This window comes from Periplaneta americana, chromosome 6 (genome assembly GCF_040183065.1).
Source record: "Periplaneta americana isolate PAMFEO1 chromosome 6, P.americana_PAMFEO1_priV1, whole genome shotgun sequence".
Classification (NCBI taxonomy): Eukaryota; Metazoa; Arthropoda; class Insecta; order Blattodea; family Blattidae; genus Periplaneta; species Periplaneta americana.
In genome coordinates this window covers 110,656,359-110,679,413 of record NC_091122.1, presented here as the reverse complement: position 1 = coordinate 110,679,413, position 23,055 = coordinate 110,656,359, and positions in this window count along the sequence as shown.

Below are 23,055 nucleotides of genomic sequence, written 5' to 3'. Positions count from 1 at the left end.
GTTAATTTGGAAAGAGTATTTCAAAATTCATAGCTTGAAAGCGGTGCCTCTTTCAAAAATCTGTAATTACCTTTCTTATTGCAAATGACCAGTACCCTCTCCCCCAGAAAATAGCAAACTTATGAATATATCTTTCTTTATCGTGCTTTAACCGTTTTGATACCGACTAAATCTAATGCAATGTAGGAAAGGATGTATCTTTCGACCATTACTAGATAGGTACACGTTGCATGGCTCCATAGTCACGTGGTAAGCACGGTACAGAACCACCGCTGAAAAAAAAAATACATGAAAAGAAACAAATACCTAGTCCCATGGACAATAGATAAACGTATACAATTCTCCACCACGGGAATCGAAACAGGGACCACTTTCATGAGAGGCGTATATTATGCTATCCACATACGATGCCAAGGCGGCAAGCACTTTCTGAATCGACTGGTTATCATTTACGTGTTTGCTATTTATACAAAATTCTTTATAAGTGTAACAAAACGTGTCTCGGCATAGCTCAGTTGGAAAGAGCGCTCAGCGCGCAGAGCTGAGAGGTACAGGGTTCGATTCCCGATGCCCGAACGAATTTTTCTCAAATTAATAGGTATCTACATGTTTACTACTAACATAAAATAGTAATCTTGATTATCCAATGAGGACGGCGAGACCTCATGTAGGAATATATCAGAGATGAACAAAACTAACTGCCGCTCTCGCTCGCTGTGTTCGTTACATTTGTCTTTCGAGTCTCGTCTCGTCATTCTCCTGCACTTCAAGTCTCACTCATCATTTTCGAAATAGCATTTCGTCGACGTGGAAAGATTTCGTAACTTTGAATAACATACATAATTGAAATAAATAATATAATAAATGTTAAAATGAGACAAAAAGACAAAACAGAACAGTTTCTTAGTTATCAAAATGTTCTGGTTCTATTATATGATATTACCTATGGTTATATAAATAATAAAAAAACAATTCTCAAATAAATCTGCATTTCTAAGAAACATAAAACATAACATTAATATCTTTTTCTTGAGATTGCACACTTGATCTTAAACATATGAAAAGAAAATTCCTAGCCTTTTAATAAGGGCCTAGTAATTAAACAAAGACTTGGGAATGGATTATTATACACTGAAAGGTAGAGATATTTCAAATAGGCTACTTGATTGTTTATACATATATAACAGTTGCCAAAGTAGACAAAAGTTCAGTCAGGTATCAACAACTGTGGCGATTCAAGGCTACTTGACTTCGGGACTTCGGGAGTCATCAATATCGAGTCTCGGAACACTCACAAGCAGTCTTTACGTCAACGACGCGACGTAATACATTGTCGTGCGGATTTTCGGCTTTGCGGGCGCTGTTATTCTCACTTTCTCGAGCGTTTTTCACCTCTGGAATATATGTGCGTAACCATTCACTAAAGCTTTTTTTAGTTGGTTATTTAACGACGCTGTATCAACTACTAGGTTATTAAGCGTCAATGGATTTGGTAATAATAAGATGGTATTTGCGAAATGATGTGGAGGATTCGCCATAGATTACCTCACATTTTGTTTACTGTTAGGGAAAACCTCGGAAGAAAATCCAACTACGTCATCAGCCCAAGCGGGAATCGAACCCACGAATGAGCTCAACTCTGGGTAAGAAGGCAAGCGCCTCATCCGACTGAGCTACGTCTGTAGCGTAAAGCTTTTGTTATGAAATAACATTTCAACTAGCACCACATACATAACATCACAACATGCTCTACCAACAAGAACTGGCAACTTTTCCTTTTTTCATCCAGGGGATCGGTTATGACTGGCCTCACTGTAGTTGCATAATGCAGCAATACGAGTTTCTGCATTTTACAATTTATCTTCGTCTCTCTCAGCTTAGGAGCAGACAATATCCAGAAGACACCTTTTGTATTTTCTTCTAAAGAAAAGGAGAAAGAACTTGAGTAAGATAGGAAAAGGTCTGAATTGAGAATCCTGATGAATGCCAACCAAATATGTCGACGGGCATTCTTTCATTTTAAAATTAAAGGAAGATAAAAATGAAATCCAATCTTGGTACTAATTTTAGTTTGCAAATTATATCCCCTAGGAATATCCCATTCAAATCTACTTCTCTCACGCGAAGGCTATGAAATGGCAAATATTTTAATTTCATACTACCATGCAGTTGAAGACTGATCAATTTACGACAATGGTAACTACAGGTACAGTACTTGTCATGGTGATTTTAACGCACATTTAATAAAATATACTATCCCTTGACGCCTAATGCAACCATAAACGTTTTGTTAACGAAATGGCTTCAGTGGTATTCTCAACAGATCTAATGAAATTTCTTGTACAGGGTGTTTGAATTTAATGTTTATGATTTGAAGAGCGCTTCTCTCGGACAATACATCTATATTTAATTTTTTTAACTCGTAACGTTTTTATTCGATTTATAGGTACTAAAAGAAAAAGCTGAAAGGATTTTATGAAACAGAAATTCGACGTCAGTTATCATGAAAATACTTACATCACGTGCGATAAATCAGCAATTTTAACGAGTTCATTCCTATATGCAAGAGAAATCCTTATATACACAGGAACAATTTATTATATTCGGAAAACGTATTATTTGTCTTTCTTGTGTTCACTTTTATATTACCTTGTTAACATGTTTCAGCCTGCTACTGGCCATCATCAGATCTGGTTGTTGCTGGTCTTGGCGCCCTTTGTTTTGTTTCCTGTGGGGGAATGTTTGTGTAGTGTAATGTGGAGTCAAAGAGTGTGTGTGTTCTGAAATTGAGTTGTGTTCTGAGAATTCATTTGGGTGTGTTTTTGCGTGTATGTATATTTGGTATTGTTCTAGCGTGTTCTATACAGATACACAAAAACACACCCAAATAAAATTCTCAACACACAACTCAATTTCAGAAAACACACACACTCTTTGACTCTACATTACACTACACAAACACACCTCCACAGGAAACAAACAAAAGGCGCCAAGACCAGCAACAACCAGTTCTGATGATGGCCAATAGCAGGATGAAACATGTTAACAAGATAATATAACATTATCACAAGAAATACGAATAATACCGTTTTCCGAAGTGATATAGTGTTAAAAGTTGTGTAATCAAGATTTATAATTTATTATAATTCAAGACTTCAATAAATTTCTGAAGACCTTATTTTGGAATATATCGAAATTTTATGCAGATTCATGGCCCATTTCTGTTAGGACTGACTCGACATTTATTTCAGCGTGTTAGGAAAACCACGGAAAATCATAAGTCACATTAAAGAATAGAGCGACACGGACCAGGAGGAAAACCACGAGGCAAGAAGTTCTTATAATTATTGTGTTTCCATGGTATTCCGAGTAACGTGGGAGTAATTCTCAATATCAAAGCGTTACAATATTTCTCATTTGTACGTCGAACACAGACGTTTGACGTCAAAGCTATGATTGGTGACAGTAGGAGTTTTGTGGCATCCAGTAATTAAATTTAAACATTTCTGTTGCTAGCTGTATGCTCGGAATAATCTATAGGCAACTCAAAATGGCGTTTATCCAGGAAAAGGTCCAATGTGTTCAGAGCTTCTTTGAGACAAAAACCGCCGACTGTTCCGCGCAAATTCAGTACAGAAGAAGAGAGGAAGAATGGCCACCATCAGACCATAAAAACATAACAGACTGGTATGCTAAGTTAAGGAGACAAAGTATGAGTAATATAATCGGAACGAGTGTGTCGACGGGATGTTAGGAAATAAACGTTGATATTGTGCGGGACTCTTTCCAGATCATTACTCGAAATCAATTCTTCAACCCGAATCCTATGTACCACACTGAAGAAAATTTTACACAAAGGGTTTCGTTTATATGCTCATAAAATTTAAGCCTTGCAGCATTATGACCACCCACGTAGCATCGTGCTGCTTTTGGAACTGAGATTTTGCAGCGCAGACTACTGGGAACAATAACAATAAATTATTACCTGCAATTAGTGTGTTTTCGGATGAGACAACTTTTCACACCTTCGAAAAACAGGCACAATATGCGTACTTACAATATATGGAAGGCCTCTGAATCTCCCTTTTGTCTTTGGAACAGAAAGAGACAATCTAAAATAAATGCTTAAAGTGGTGTCATGCATTATTTTTTTTTCAAGCCTACTTAACAGTGAATATGTGCACCTAAAAATGTCATAACGTTTTGTCACTGCTTCTGCGAAAAATAAATGTCTCGTGGCATGTTTTGCATCTAGCAGCTGCTTTCTATATATTTATTTAAGCATATTTCTCCTTGTCGGTCTGGGTAGCGTAGTCGGTATAGCGCTGGCCTTCTGTGTTCGAAGTTGCGGGTTCGATCCCAGTCCAGGTCGATGACATTTAAGTGTGTTTAAATGCAACAGCTTCATGTCAGTAGATTTACTGGCATGTAAAAGAACTCCTGCGGGACAAAATTCCGGCACACCGGCGACGCACAGTGGTTCCAAACTCAAATCTGACTGGACAAAAGGTATAAAAGTTTGAGCTTCAAAACAATATAAATACTGCAGTTCTATAATCCTAAGTAGTCGTGTATCTACGATTCGTATTCAGTTTTCCATAAAAATTATTGTGGTCTCCGCAGGAGCAGGTAGAAGTCAAGTGTTCAGCACAGACATACTCTTCTCGTTAGCACCGCCCGGCAAGTTACCTTCGGAACATTGATGTGTGAAGATATGATATATTGCCAATCCCCTTCGAGTTTCGATGAATAAAACTACAGGTATTTCCCTACACTTTTAGTGCATTTCCGAACTTTAACATTGTGTTATTTAGTTATAACACTCATTAATACACAGAGAAGTGTTCCGTGAAAATTTTTAAAATTGTATTTGCTGTAGCAGGCCCGCAAAAAGCAAAGGCCACAAAAGGCCATTGTCAGAGCAGGTTCAGCATTTACATTAGTCATTTAGGTATGTAATTATAAAGGTTTTATAACCAACTTCAACCACCTTCTCCTTTTATTTATATTTTAGTGATGGTGGACGGAATTCCAAGAAGAGAACTAGTTGACATTTCGTGAAAAGAAAATAATATTTTAAGAAGATTAGCTTGTGTATGTGAGTATGTATTAATGAAAATGGTTTAGGAGATTCTGAGGGATATGATCGTAAATTAGTGCAGAAAAAAGTGCTGAATTCTGAATAAAACTTACAGAGCAATGGACTAATTGCCTCTACGTATTAAAACATTTTCTTAAGGAAATACAAGGATTGGTTAAGTGTTGAAATGACTTTTTTAAAAAATAGACTGTGTCTAGCAACGAAAAAACAAAAATCGTCCACAAAAGCCGTTTCATGAATGTGCTGAGAAAAGTCAGAAGAGGAAGCTGAAGTCTTTGCTGGAAACACACTCGGTTGATGAGATTGCTCTTGTCGCAGAAATGGATTTGAGATCAACATACAGGCCTGAAGCAGCAGAAATGGTAAAGCAAGTGTTAAGTTTTTACTCAGAAAGGGCCACGAAAATGAATGAAAGAAAAGAAAACAAGATCGCTTACGTAAAGAAATGGGACTTCTTGTCGACCTTCCCAAACCAGAATTTGGTACGACTAATGACGGGATTAGCGCGCGGAGGTTCTTTGAAGATCCAGGTTTGGCATCAGAAACTACTGGCATAGATGAAGGCTTGATTTGGAATCATTTTTAAAACCAGTGGTCCTCATTTCGTAACTCGCTAATTAACCCCTTAATATACAAGCAGGGCGGAGGGGTAAGGCATGATTTCCATCCCCTTAGCCAACACTTGTTCATTCAACGTTAAGCAATCTGGATATTCTTCTCTCCTACATTCCCCTTCGCTGTTTATTGCGGGCTGCATTTTATATGACGTAATCTTTGCCGACCACTGCTTAAAACAATCGCCAGTGGGTACAGTATTAATAATGGAGAGTTTGAAAAAATACTGTTTGGGCATTGTAGAATTATACATCCTGAAATATAAGTGGTATTATATGCCGCAAAGTGTGCTTAAAATACTTACCCATGGTGCGCAGTTGATAAAGGAAGCCGTACTTCTGTTGGGATGATGACCGAGGAACCCCAAGAAGTCAGAAATAAAGATTACAAGAATTTCAGGGAATAAGCTTATCACGCGCACAAGTTTTGTAGAGCCGATACGACGATCGATTTTATGGAATTTCCTCTGGCCCGATGGTAAGCAGTATTCGTATCTAACGCCAAAAGAGTAGAAAACGTATATCATCTTATGTAGACTTAATGAGACTGCTCCAGGATCACGATGATGACGATGATGATGATAATGATGATATTTGAAAATTAATAGAGTTACAACTCTCTCAAATATCTGTAACTATTTCAAATGTAGGTTTATTTAACCAGAGTTAGCGGTTTTGTTAAAATTGTATTAATATCTAGGCTATTTTATTTAAAAAAAATTAAATGATATTTGACTCAATATGTACGACTGTTGTGTATTTTTAACATCTTTCACACATTAAAATAAAATAGAAAGTATATAATGCATTTGTGATTTCGTTCCAATCCCTGAGAAAATCAGTTTTGCAAATTATTATAATTATTTAAAATTCAACCCCTGTAAAAGGGTGGTTTATTTTATCCAATCGTAATCAGAGTTTACATGCAAATGCAAAATACCATTTGTAACCTGCATACAAAATTTTATGAAAATGTGTTAGAAACGAGGAGAGTTATTAATTTTGTCCTGCTAGATTTGTATTTGGAACCACTGTGCGACGCTGATATAACCTCTGCAGTTGCGAGCGTCGTTAAATAACCCACGACTATTTCACCTTGTGATGTCGTTTTGATCCTGATTAAAGAGTTGATGTGTTTTAAGTGAATTCTGTCTGATGTTTACCTCAAAACACTGAAGAATTCCTCCTTTAGGAGAGTCACTGTGAGGCACAATAGTACTGCAAATACTTCATGTTTCATACGCACATTCATTTCTAAAATCTTCTATTTTTTCTCTATACGCAACTATTCTACATCCATTAAAATATAATCGCGAATAATATATCATTGATAAGTTGCTAATTTATTTATTTCATACTATGTCTCATTTCACTACATTTTCGTCTTACAAAATGGCCGAAAACAGAATATTACAGTACAAAAGGGACGCCACTATCACTAACATATGACGAAACCATGGCAAACTTAATAAAATTAGTAACTTCAAAACTAAACAAGTGGAGGTACTCAATAGAAATTATACAGACAAATCCTCCTTCTTTACTTCTTAATTATTTCATCACACTTAAAAGCTGATGCAATTCGGGCCAATCCTTTCTCAACAGTTACGTGTGTACTTTTCTATCAATTGTTCAATGACCGACCCCGCAATGGATACCATGCCAATGACGTAAACGTTATTATTAACCAACAAATGCACAGGATAGGGACTGATGGATGGCAGGCTTCTGTGAGGGCGGCAATGAACCTGCGGGTTCCTTAAAAGCCATTTGTAATTAGGTAAATAACAAATGCGGCATAATGAATTAAACCAAAACTAAAGTTAATATTGAATTTTTAACATTTCATATCACAACATTTTACAATTTGCCTACAACACTATAGAATAATACAGAAATTAGTAAATAATATTTAAGCCTACAACTACGCCATGCTTTTATTGTGCAGTTCATGTTATCCATTACACAAATCGATGGAATAATACTTCTATCGATTGTGGAAGTCGAACATACCTACGTCTGTTTTCCTTGCAAAACTTCTACAAAATGTCTACCCCTTGGATCAATCTCCCATCGCTCCGTTACATTTATCTGATACTTCTTTTCGAACATCAAAATTTCAATCCAAATTTCCCTATATGGTTTTCTGTCTATCAACTGTTCCCCGTAATGAGCGCAGTTCGTTCACCAACTTCAACAATATATACGAACCAATTCATTCTGAGCAATTTTTAGGGGCATCCTTTTCTACCGGTTGTTCAATATGTACATGTTAATATTCACTTTATTAAAAGTAATGAAATTCGACATAATATGATATAAAATATTGTACGTTACAAGAATTGAAAGTGTTTTACGAATTTATTTAGAAATTCCTGCCTCAGCTACGCCTCAGCAGTAAACATCTCAACTCATCCGTAACACTTCACTTTCAATCCTTGTAATGTAAATAACTATTTTAAGTCTGTCACGTTCAGCTTCATAACTAAATTTGAGAAATTGTTAAATAAAATATTCAAGAGATAATTTTAATATTACAATTTTTTTATTCTGTGTGAAATGTCTGTAACATCTACATGCTTAAGCAATTTAGTCTTCATTAGAAATTTCTTTACACATTTTCCCCCTTCTTTTCGGATATATAGTTTTACGCGATAAGTTTCCTTTTCGGTAACATTGCTTCACTTTGAAGCATAATGACGTAACTTTAGAGAGAACTACTTTATAATTATGGAAAATCCACAATAGTTGACACCTATGCATTTTATTTATTTTATCGAGAACTATTTCATTTCATCTGATCTTAATAAATATTTTTCTGACTTTAATTTAAAAACTAAGTCTCACATTTGTAGGACAGTCTTGATACTGACACATCATAAAACATTTCGTATAGACTATTTCGTTTATAAGACGTCATTCAATTTTCGGCCAATCAAGCGTAATGAAATTTTGAATTCCAACCAATCACAATCATACATTGCGATAATTTCTGCAGCTCGATTTATCACTATCAATTTATCGCATCGTCGTTCTTTTATTTAGTCAGTGTCACCAACTCGGCATCCATGGGCATGAATCCGTTGTACTAAATAAAGTGCGAAATCCTACTTCCACATCTTCATCTTCTAATTCATGTCCATTGTATCTAAATAAAATGACACCTCTTCATAACAATTATTAATTTAATTAATGTATTAATCAGGTTATTTGTAATTATATTATAAAATATTTCAATTAAATTATTTCAGCAGATAATGAAAAAGTATTTCTGTTATAATAACAAGAGAAACATGTAATGAACATTTTAAAACTTGTCATATCACTTAGGGCCTACTGATCTGAATGAACATTTCACCACCCCCCCCTTCCGCACCTTTACAAAAGGACCAAACAAAGGAAGACATCCTCTCTAATGCTCAGACTACAATAGACACGTTATTTTACTTTACATACATTACTGAAATTGACGTCAGAAAATCACTAAGACGACTGAAATCTATCGCACAAGGCACAGACGGTATCAGCATATCACTGTTAAATAAAGTAATTGACGTGATCGTGCCGACAGTGACCCATATATTTAATGCATCTCTTATAACTAATACCTTTACTAAAATTTGGAAAATGGCACTAGTAACATCTATACCCAAGACGAAAACCCCGATCTCTCCAAACGACTACAGGCCTATAAATATTCTCCCCGCGCTCTCCAAAGCACTGGAACACATCGTACACCGACAACTGACAGAACACTTAAACATGTACAAACTTATCAACGAACACCAATCTGGTTTCAGAACAGGACACAGTACAACAACCGCCTTACTCAAAGTGACCGAAGACATGCGAGAAGCAATGGACAGAGGCGAGGCGACCATACTAACTTTACTTGACTTCAGTAAAGCATTTGACTCAGTTGATCTTGACCTACTATTTGCAAGACTTAGAACGTTATATTTATCTGACAGCTGCATTAATTGGCTGGACTCTTATCTTCGTGATCGTCAACAATGTGTCTCAGTACAAAATCGATTTTCCCCTTGGCGATACACGAAAGTAGGAATACCTCAAGGTACAGTGCTTGGACCACTGCTTTTCTCCATTTACATAAATGACGTGACTAAAAACTTAAACTACTGCAAGTATCACATTTACGCAGACGACTTACAACTCTATTTACATTCCCGACCAAACGAAATTGATGCAACTATTGGCAGACTTAATCGTGACTTGAATCAAATTTCTTCATGGACGAATAAGTTCGGACTTAGGTTAAATGCTAGTAAGTCACAAGCTATAATAATTGGACATAAGCGACTACTGAACACAATGAACAACAGACTTATCCCAATCGTTACAGTAAATAATGCCACTATTCCGTACCACTCTGTCGTCAGAAACCTTGGCGTTTACTTAGACGAAAATTTAAATTGGGAATGCCAAATAAAGGAAATATCCAAGAGAGTATGCTATACCATACATTCTCTTAACCCGTTCAGAAACTTCCTCCCGCCAAAATTAAAACAGACTTTAGTGCAAACCCTCGTATTACCACTGTTTGACTATTGCGACATAATACTTACAGATTTGACAACTGAACTTTCGAACAAGCTACAGCGTGTGCACAATATGTGTGTCAGATTCATCAGCAATGCTCGCAAATTTGACCATATTACACCTTCGTTCAGATATTTATCCTGGCTGCGACTCAATAACCGTAGATCACTTCATTCGCTTTCTCTTCTGTTTCGAGTTCTCCACACTTCTACTCCAAATTATCTTCGTTCCCGGTTTAACTACTTATCCTGCAATCACAATCTAAACACCAGGTCACAAGAGAGCCAAATCCTAATAATTCCTGCCCATAGAACATCCCACTATTCATCCTCTTTCACTGTATCCGTCCCTCGTGAATGGAATTCTCTACCTCAGAAGATTAGGGGCTGCCAGACAATAACTACTTTCAAGACAAAGCTAAACAATTTCTTACTGACGCAGACAAATTGAAGTTGTAATTATAATCATAATCGAGTTTAATGATTTAATTATATTTCGGTATGATTATTATTAAAGTTATTATTAGTACATAATTATTTCATTGGAGTGTTGGGAAGGTAAAAGAATTGTTATGTATTGTATTGCATTGTATTGTATTGTATTGTATTGTATTGTATTGTATTGTATTAATTATGTTTTGCTCCTTAGCAATATAGTAATTTTGTATTTTTGTATCGCACTCGTTGAGTGGAAGAGAAGGCCGAATGGTCTTAACTCTGCCAGTTAAAATAAACCATTATTATTATTATTATTATTATTATTATTATTACTATTATTATTTCGCTTTTCTCAATTGGCATTACTGAATAACATTCAATTTCTTTATTGCAGTAATCGCTATTCATCTATTTCGCTGAATAGGTTAAATATTCATAAAAAAACAATTATTAACGTTTTATGAGAGAATTTTAGGGATATATCATTTACATTTTTGTTTTATTCATGAAATAGTCCTAATGAATGTTACTCGAGATCTTGTGACATTACTACAGATAATTTCTAACTGCAAGCTATAATTGGTCAGTATATATAAAGGGTTCAGAGTCATAATGGGCCAAACAACATATATTAAAAACGGAGAAAACAAGGGTTAAAATTAAGTGATTACCATAATTCAATCAAACATATAACAAGTAATATAAAGTATGCTAATTAAAACTAAATATGTCAATCTTCATTAAACTATGGTATTCACTTAACTTTAACCCTTTCTTTATACATTTTTAATAAATGGCGCTTGGCCCACTATGGCTCTGAACCCTTCAATTTGACAGTTAACACTTCTGAGTAATCATGAAGGTGAAGCTTCAACTCTTTTCATTGCTAGTGAAGTATAAAAAAAACTCGCAAAGTTTCGAAATAAGACCTAATACCGTCTTCACGTGAGGGTGACAGCCCTACTTCTTGTTGCCCTTATGCTTTGTAAGTGGATAACTCACGTGACTGTCTTTAAAGAGGAAGGTAAGCCCAACATTCAACTTATTGTGAACTTTTTATACAACTCATTACTAATGAAAAATAGATACAAAATTTCGTAAATAATAGTCATTCATTTCTTTCTTATTTAAAATTTTACATTTCAATACTTTTACAATTTTCTGTAACGATATTTCGCCAGCATCTTTATGGTGTACACTCAACTTAATTTGTATTAGGTTTTATTGTTTTTTCTTATGTCTTAAACTCTTTTGTTTGAAACTTGCTTATATAATTTTTTATTTTAAATTTTATTGTGACCTATTCTGTGTCGCAAGGAAAACCCAAAATATTGAGTCAGACTATTAAATTAAATCTACTGGCAATATTACTGAATAATAAATTCACAGCAGGACACAATGGAACATGGCCTAATGCAAAAAATAAAATCATTTCCAGAAAGTTAAATTGCGTAATTATATATCAATTATTTCACCCATTCTTTCTTATGCATCAGAGACATGTAGACAAAAAAGATGACAGTAAATTAGGAGCATTGAAAGAAAGATGTTGAGAACAATGGATCCACAATAGACTTCATCAACCAAGAAATGACAGTTCTAAGAACTATAAAATCTAGATGTCGTGTCTAAAATGAAATCGAGGGTACTTACTGGTCTGAATACGTAATGAGAGTACCGCAAGAGAATAAAATAAGTTTATGGAGGAGAGACCACAATGAAGACACATTTTTAAGGTTAAAACTGTGAACTATTAGATATAGGCTACTCGTACGTAGATGATTGGAGAGAATTGTACGCTTACAGAACAAACTGGTAAAATTCATGTTCTGGGAATAATAAATTAATTAAGTAGTAAAATATCGCTGCAATCGAAAAGATTGATTTTGATAATTTTGAATAAGGAACAAAAAAAAGTTTCCTTCCCAGACAGGATTCGAACCACGAAAGTCTTAGTTACCAGTCTATCGTGCTCTGGAGTAAATAAGGCTCTGAAATCAGCTACAGGGGTCGGTCCGGTTATTTTTTGCCACTACTGTACATCTATTATCTGGCAGTACCTCTCACTTGACGGTATGTGTTTGTATGCATCTGAAGTCTGACTAGTGGAATATGTAGCTAATCGGCGATGTATGTATTGGAGGGGGAAAGGAACTGGCCATCCTACCCCATTATCTCCTGGCCTATTTCCCTCATAAGTGGTGCCTTCTTGGTATCACTTGTGAGGTTCAGAGCTGTCTTCGGACAGTTGACTAAACAATAACAATAACAACAACATAGTTTTACATTGTGAAACATTCTTATTCCAGTAAAATGGTGTGATAATATACTGTATGGTTTTGCCTTATACTACTTAAAAGATGTTTTCTATAAATGATAAAGAAATTTGCTCTTAACTTTAATTTTAATATCTGTAAATGAACTGGCAAATGAGCGTAAGCATTTATAAAACGCCAGTCGTTTTCAGACAATTGAAATACAGGTCATTGTTTTGCGATGTTGCAATTGCATTTATTTTTGTACGAAGAAATAAGAATATCTAAGAAATGGTATTAGTAAGGAAGAATTCAATTACATTATTGTGATGTACGGAAGTACATATGATATTTCCGTGAAGGAATTCTGCATTACCATATCATGAAGAATGGGTAGAGAGGAGAAAAATTCTTTCCTGCACCGGGATCCGAACCCGGGTTTTCAGCTCTACGTGCTGACGCTTTATCCACTAAGCCACGCCGGATTCCAGTTCTGATGCCGGATTGAATTCTCTCAGTTTAAGTTCCACCTCTTAGTTTTCTTCCACTTCACCGTCCTTCATCATATGGTAATGCAAATACCTGCACGGAAATATCATATGTACTTCGGTACATCATAATAATATGATATGCGTAAAATAATCTCTTTGTGATTTAAGACGGCACTCATTTCGTCGGATCCCTGTCACTTAGTCACTCGTAATGAGTGCACCTCTGCACATTAGTGTGTTGGACATTGTGCCACTGACACACATCTGTGACACAGTGCATGAGGGTTGGCCCCTAAAGGGAACTAAGAGGTTAAACTTAAACTGAGAGGATTCAATCCGGCATCGGAACTGGAATCCAGTGTGGCTTAGTGGATAAAGCGTGAGCACGAAGAGCTGAAAACCGGGTTCGGATCCCGGTGCCGGAGAGAATTTTTCTCCGCTCCACTCATCCTTCATCATTAATTATATGATATTGTTATAATCGCATACTTTGTTTTCCATAATTATAATTCGTAAGGTCTAATTTTGATCAACATACAATTGAAAACAAATCCACTAGGACGCTTGATTAAATTTGTGTACGAGATTGAATTAGTCAAATAAAGGTACCTCTACAAAACTGGTTTTGGTACTTGATCTCTAGTAAAATATTGAGAAATTCTGTTATTGCCTTATCACAGAGGAATGACATAAAATCACTTATGAATACAACACGACCCTGTAAAGTACGAACATTTGAACGCGTCTCTGATATCACTGCGCATGCCTCACTTGGACTAGTGTTTGCTTTCTGTACTCGCCTCTCCAAATGATGGCAAGCAAAAGATTATTTGAACTTTGAGAACAATCATCCAAGACTTGCACGAGAGAAGCTTATAGCGCTCGCCGAGAGAAACTTAGAAAGTGGCTGCAGGGCCCGTCCTAACAAAACTTGTGTTAAATATAGCCTACTTTAAATCTTCAGAATCTTATAATATTCCTCGATGTCGTAATATTGAGCCTTATAATTTGACAGAAAAATGTCGTCGTCACAATCATCATCATCATCATCATCATATTTGCAGTTTAATCCCTGGGCACATTCCGTCTCCATATACAAATTATTACTTTCATCTTTAATTTTATCATTATATGAAGTAGAAAACTAGAGTTCTGTGTTGCTTTAAATTTTATTTCGAGATTTTCATAGTAACTCACGTTTTCAGCATTTTGATACAGAACATTTGTTTTCCTGGCATCTTATTCCTCTATTTATCTGTTGTTGTACACATACAGTGATGTATACCAAACTATAATCGATACATATTTCCTTTACATTCAGTAATGTAGACCTATTCCAGAACGATTTATAGGGTATTTCAATAGTCATTTCAAACATTAAACCGCTATAAATATTATAATATTTGAGATAGGGAAAAAACAAAAACATCACAGTGTTGGGCAAACAACGAAATTTACAAAACATTGGGAAGATGTCCGCCGTTCTCTTGTTCAATGTACAGCATTCTGTCTGCGACATCATGCACAGCATTTTGTAGATAATGTCTTGGAATATTGGCAATTTCTTGCGAGATGGCAACTTTCAGTTGCAGTAGTGTTATTGGATGTGTCAGGAAAACTCGTTCTTTAAGATAACTCCACAACCAAAAGTCGGCCGGATTGAAACCTGGAGATCGCAGAGGCCACATAGTTGGAAAGTGCCTACTGATGACACAATCGACAATCATCTGTGTTTTGCAGGGATAAAGATGTGGGGTGGAGCGCCATCTTGCATGAAGATTATGTTTTCCATATCGTGATTCCTCAGTCTAGGGATGATGAAGTTCTGTAACATGCTGTAGTAGCGCTCCTCGTTTAGTGTAACAGTCTGTCTTATTCCATTATTGTCCACACCTGTGGAATAATGGTTAGCGCGTCTGGGAGGGAAACCAGGTAGTCCGCGTTCGATTCCCGGTCGGGGCGAGTTACCTAGTTAAGCTTTTTTCTGGGGTTTTCCCTCAACCCAATATAAGCAAATGCTGGGTGACTTTCGGTTCTGGACCCCGGACTCATTTCACCAGCATTATCACCTTCATCTCATTCAGGCGCTAAATAACCTAAGATGTTGATAAAGCGTCGTAAAATAACCTACTAAAAAAAGTAATGGTGGAGTTAACACGCGTAATTGAGGTTCGTTTTCCGACCAAAGTCACCGTTAGACAGGGTTCTAAAAATGTAAAAATTTCATACAGTTTTTCTTCCGTTACAACCGTTCTTTTTCGCCTACTAATTCTAGCGTTTAGCGAACCAGTCTCTCTTAATATAAGAACTCGTCGCCTAACTGTACCTCCGTTTGGAACTTCTGTGGAAATTGCCTACAGACCTCTCGAAATGATTCGGTTTTCACATTTGTGTCATACTTGGAAATTCTTTGTTTTAATGTTAACTTTTCGGCTGTCATTTCAATGGGATAATAAGACACACACACATCGCAATTACACTGAAATGACCTTACGGAAATTATACAGAAATAAAGAACATTGATAATAACGTGTACTATTTATGAAACAAACCACGCGATAGCAGCACTCGGACTCAAATGATAGCATAAAACAGACACGTGTGTCAAATAACGTGACCTTCAAGCCGCTGCGTTAGCTCCTGCGTTCTGCCGGCCGAAAGATAATCTGACCGCTCTGTGTCTAGGTAGCCTTGATTTTGGTCACTTCCTCTGGATATCACAGAATATAATCATTTGTAATTGCCCACATCTAACATCTTCCACACAAGTTAAATGTTTAGGAATTATTATAGACCAGTATTTACGTTGGGATAAACAAATTGATTTCATGTGTACAAGTATAAGAAGGACAATTTATAAATTCATAATACTTCGAAATGTTATCACTAAGGAGGCATTGAAAATAATATTTTTAGCTTTAGTACAATCATTAACACAATATGGTATAATAAATTGGAGTGGAATAGCATCTTCTTACTTAATTCATTAATTATATTACACAGAAGATTAATAAAAATTTGTCTAACGAAAAATATGGATTACCCAACAAATTTAATTTATACAGATTTTAAAGTATTAACTATGAAGAAATTACGCATTGTATTCTTCACCTGACATAATTAGGAACATTAAATCCAGACGTTTGAGATGGGCAGGGCATGTAGCACGTATGGGCGAACCCAGAAATGCATATAGAGTGTTAGTTGGGAGACCGGAAGGAAAAAGACCTTTAGGGAGGCCGAGACGTAGATGGGAGGATAATATTAAAATGTATTTGAGGGAGGTGGGGTATGATGATAGATACTGGATTAATCTTGCACAGGATAGGGACCGCTGGCGGGCTTATGTGAGGGCGGCAATGAACCTTCGGGTTCCTTAAAAGCCATTTGTAAGTAAGTAAGTAAGTAACTATGAAGAAATTTATAAATAAAGTTTACTAACTTACTACCACAGAAATCAAATAAAACATAAATTTAATCGACATGAATATCGTACTCGAAGACAAAAGTCTACTTTCCCATTAATTGAGCATAAATGTCATACAAGTGCAGCTCTTAAACATGGTGCTAGTTTCGGCCCAAGACTTTATAATAAAATTACAAACCATTTTCCAAATTTCAAATATTTTAAAACTGAAACTTAAAAAACAATGAATTTATAAAATTATTCATGATACTGTATATCAACAAATGTATTTTTTTACCTTTTATTTCTGACGACTATATTCATGTTTTTAATGAATATCACTGGCTTCTGTCTGATTGTCAATTTATATTAAATGTGTATTTTGTCTCATTTTTTCTTTCTTCTCTTCTTTTTCCTCCTGTGTCTTATTTATTGGCTTGAGTTAAGTTACTTACTGTATTTAGTAAACTGTCCTTGTGAATTTTATTTCATATTATTGACTAATACCACACCTTACACGAGCCTAGCTCTTACGGTAGTGGCTATAAACATTTTTGTTTTTTTAAATTTAATTTGTACTGAATGAATGAATGAATGAATGAATGAATGAATGAATGAATGAATGAATGAATGAATGAATGAATGAATGAATGAATGAATGAATGAATGAATGAATGAATGAATGAATGAATTAATGAATGAATGAATGAATGAATAAAATAAATAAATAAATTATTCTAAAAAATACAGGGTTGTTACTTTCGAATAGATCACTTCAGATTTATCTACACCTTCATTTTATTCCTGAATTAAGCAATGTTAATGTTATTTATCGCTCCTTCGAATCAGTTTGAACTCGTGAACTTTGGATACAATGGAAAATAGAGTAATAGTAACCATTCGAGCATACAGAACTGCCATTTCCATAACGTTTGTTTTGATACTTAAAGGAATTAAAAGTCTGGGAATATAATTTACGTAACACTGCGAGGTACACTAGCCAATCTGACCAGAACAAAATTCCTTAAATTCCAGACTGAAAATTAAATTTTAATTTTTCACAGCTCATCAAAAAGCCTTCAGGACACGGATTCAAATGGGATTGGAAGTCATCCATTCAGAAGTTATTTCACGTATATAGGAACGAGGGACAGGCGAACTCAACAAGAACTTCAAAGGGCCAGTGAATGGATTGTTAAAGAGGGACTGTTATAACCAGGGAACGGATTTATATGGACTAAAAATATATGAAATATGTAAATATATATGTAGTTATTTTTACCAAAATATGGAATTAAATATGGATTTTTACCAAAATATGGAATTAAATATGGACTTAAAATTATAAAAAAATGACTATGTACGTTAAATATTGGTACATTTTAATCAAACTAAACAAAAAATATAATGGACGTACCTTATCTTCCAATGTAGTTTCAACAAAACACAATTTTTATTGTCTGTTACCATAACAATAGGTTACAAACATTTCTTTCAAGTGCTGAAAAGTGAATCTTCTTCTATTGTCTCTGAGGATAGATTTATACTGACTAAAAGAGCGTTCGACGTCACAAGAAGTAACTGGTACATAATTCAATTTCACAATGTCTGCTGGGGATAAGTCCAAGTTAATCTTCACTGTTGATTCACCACTCATCACAGCAACAACCTTTTGTAGTTCTTCATATCCAGGGTTTTTTGAAAGTACAGTGTCCACCTTAGCTCTTACTGCATCTGCAACTTTACCTCTACCACGATTCAGTTGTTCCACAGTACTATTTATAATTTCAAAACTTTCAGATAGTGAAAGGTGCCTATTTTGGAGACTTTTGAGCGTTTTTATGATGCATGAAAATGTATGCTGAATGTGAGCTAAGTCATTCTTCACACTTATGTCACAGGTAACTGTTTTCGCAGTATCAATTGAGACTGCATCTTCAGAGTCCAATGCAAGGAGAACATTGTTAATAGAGTCTATATGTTCGGCATAATATTCAACTGCTTCTAGCCATGTACCCCATCTAGTTAAAATTGGCTTTGGTGGCAATGGAATTTCAGGGTACATTTCTTTCAACACGTTAACTCTACTGGGAGCTTTGAGAAATACTTTTTTCACTGATGAAATCAACAAATCTACTTTAGGGAAATTGTCTCTGACCACTTCTGCCACACGATGAAATGCATGCGCCACACAAGTAAAATGAGTCAATTTAGGATATACAACAGATAATGCTTGTCCAGCTTTGACCATATAAGGGGCAGCATCGCTAATAAAGAATAACACATTATCGTACATAATACCCTTTGGCCACAGGATACCCATAGCTTCGTTGAACAGTTTAACTATAGTTTTGTTATTGCACTTTTCTAGAACATCACAATGTAAAAGAATTCGTTCAGAATATTGTTCACTTAACAAACCGATAACTACATTACCAACAAGTCTACCTTCTTTGTCGGGAGTCTCATCAATGGAAACCCAAATTGAACTATCTTTAATTTCATCTCTTATCTTCTGTATTGTCTCATCGTAGATGGATGGAGCATACGTCTTCCTAAGTGTTGACTCATCCGGGATTGTATGTTGAGTATATTTTTCAAGGAATTCCCTGAAGACCTTATTCTTTAGTTTGTAGAGAGGAATATCAGCAGAGATGAGAGAACGGCACAGGTCGATGTTAAACTCAGATCTTACATTCGATGTTGTTGGTTGTGTTAAAAACAATTGTCTCTGCTTGGAATTTAGTTGTTTGTTGGCCTGATGTTTACTAGTTGTAATGTGTTGTTGCACCAGGAACTTTTGTGTAGATGATACTGCACACTGACACAAATTACAAAATAATATTTTATTGTCAGTTGATAAACCATCTTCTTTAAATTCTGAAATGTAACTTGTTAGTTTTGATTTTAAATTGACTGAATGACGTACTTTTGGCATATTTACCGTCTTTATAGTATGATTTACAAAACTGAACCTATGTGTACTCTGACTGGCATTTAACTGTTGAGCTGCACAACTGAAGTCTGTTAAAAATTTTAAATTAAATTAATACAGTTTTGTAACTTACTTTCCCATTGTTGATAGGACTGCTAATTTTCAAATAACTCTGATGTTAAAGGGATTACTGAACATGTGTTTAAATCTCTATTGTTGAAATGTATTTTTAAAAGTTAATGGAATTTTGTTTTGTTTTATTGTTAAACCTAATATAATATGGACTGTTTTATATGAAATATGGAAAATATATGGAAATTAACGAAAATATGTACTAAACTCTAAAATATGGAAAAATATGGAAAATAAAAGTAGGATTTTTCAACCCTACACATTGTGAAACATAAAGATAATGCAAAATATAAATTATATTAGCTTTATAAGTAAATATATATTTACATATAAATCCTTTCCCTGGTTATAACCAAAATAAACGCATTTCACAGCCCACTATAATAGCAAGCTTGCATTTCGCAACACGCTCTAGGGGCTGTTTTATGAATTAAAATATGAAAACTACGCACTGTGAAGTGTTGCCAATCGCCGCTACCAACCCCCGAACTATATTAGTGACGTGGAAAATAATTCTGCCCTAAAGCAAAAATTACTGGAAACAATCGCTAATAGAATAATGGAATCACTGCCTAATGGGGTGTAAAATTGTTATGGCCAGGGATAGAATGTGAAAAGTGGACTAGGGCCGCCAATTTAACTTCAACTTCCAGCAAGAGAGAAATAATATGAATTCTCAACACAGGCCCAACAGTATTTACCATTAACATACTAATTATGATCATCACTGTTATCTTTGCGGGTCATGTTGATGACCTGTTTTGACTTCAGTGAATATTGATAATAATCATATATTACTATAGACAAAAGCATAAGAAACGAATAACGAAAACGAAAAAATTAAACCGCTCTAGTTATTCCGGTGTTAATTCGTTGCTGTTTTGCCAGTCATGTACTTTTGAAATTTGTTTGAGCTATTTCGAATTGAATCCATAAATTTTATCTAGATGATGACCTCTCATGAAACCTGGAAGGGCCACAGGGTCTAATCCTTGTTAGGAGAAAAAGAATATTTTTATAGTCACATACAAAATCACATATTTAGTTCGTCCGTATCCCTTTATTGCAATTACTTACACACTTACAAATCACATTTCAGCTGTTTAAGAAATTATCAGATTTACTTTCTATAAGAGTCCGTGTTTCGTAACTGTATTTCGGGATTGTCCACTATTTATTTATTTACTTAATTATTTACTCATTCATTAATTGTAATTTATTTATCTGTTTATTTATTTATGTATTTAAAAATAAATTCATTCAGTGTCAGTTATTTATTTATTTAGGTAACTTAGGTATGTATTTCTTTGTCTTTCCAATAACAAACTTAGCCACCGACGTAGGGTATCAAGAGGTAGTGAGAGGGATTCGTGAACCGATACTGCCTTTGCGCGGGAGTAAGAATCCAGCTTGGTTGGTTAAATCCCTTGGTGTATATATATATATATATATATATATATATATATATACTCATTTATTCATTTAATCACTTATTCGTTCATTGTCATATATTTATTTATTTATTTGCTTATTTATTTATGTATTTATTTAATCATTTATTAATACATTTATGTCATTTATTTATTTATTCATTTATTCAATGTCACGAATTTATTTATTTATTTATTTATTTATTTATTTATTTATTTATTTATTTATTTATTTATTTATTTATTTATTTATTTATTTATTTATTTATTTATTTATTTATTTACTTCGCAACCTCCGCTAGTCAGATGTTTGCCTATAATGCTCTTTCGTCTCGACAGAGGTGAGCACACTCAGCCAGTTGTGATATTTATCTGAGAGGCGGCCGAACTGTAGCGGAAGGTGAAAAGATGAAAACGAAATGATGTTGCGAAGGTTTATAGGACTGCAAAGCAAGCGGGTCATGGTCCTTTTAATTGTCACTATCCTATTATTCGCCTGGAGAGAGACTTGGAAAACCAAGAAAAACCCGCCTTCCATTGTCGAATCCCAAATCTTCCGAATACAAGGCAGACGTGTTAACCTCTACAACACCAATTGAAAATTTGTTCACCTTTATGTTTTTTGAGTAGGATTCGTGTGCATTTGTTAACAGAAATATTAAACATTTATAAATTTAGGTATGTCTTTGTTTGCCTTTCCAATAACAAACTCAGGCACCGACGCGCGACGTATCAAGAAGTAGACAGATAGAGGGATTTATTGAGTAATATTATACATACAGATGTTATCATAATTATCTTTTAAATCCAATGCACGGGTCTTCTGACCGTACGTGATTTGTACCTAAAACAAGTCTTACTTTTTAGGTTTAACCCCCCTCACCTATAGTTATATCCAACCACTCTCCAAAAGAACACACAAATTAAAATAAAAATGGCACAAACAAAACATATTATATAATATATCCTAACCTAAACAGGCATAAAAGTGTATAATTGAGTATCCCTTCGTCAGTTCGCATCACAAACTTCAACAGCTGGAGTTCTAATCTGTCTCGCCTTCAAGACGAACAATCCAGTCTTTTGTTCCCATTCTCTATTCCCATGAGGTCAAGACATGCAAGCGAACTACTATTACGACTTAGCATCGAGGGTAGTAGATATTTTTTCCGGATATGTTCCAATTCGACACATTGTGATAAAATATGTGTCCAGAAGTCCTTTCTCCACACAGTGGACAAAGGCGCTTTCCTTCTTCGTTGACAAATTTATTACCCTTCCTATCAAGAAGTAGTGAGACGGATTCATGAACCGATACAGTCTTTGCGCGGGAGTAAGAATTCAGCTTGGTTGGTTAAGTATCTGGTTTTATACAATCCCAAGAAAATAGCCAGGCAATCCCTTGGTACTAATTTCCACATCGCTATCACCAATTTTACTGAAGCTAGGTGACCTCATAGTCCTGAGATATACAGCTATCTCTTCGTAACAGTTATTACTCTCAGTCGAATCAAAAACAATTAGATATGTAGGCCTACTGAAAATGTTTGATTCTGAAAGACTCCTACAATTTTATAAAGGCATGTTTTGTATTCCAACATAATATCTTTATCATTAAGAAAAATCTTGCATAATATACAAAAATAATTGTACTAGTGCCGTAAAATATTACCATGCCAACTAAAACATCATGA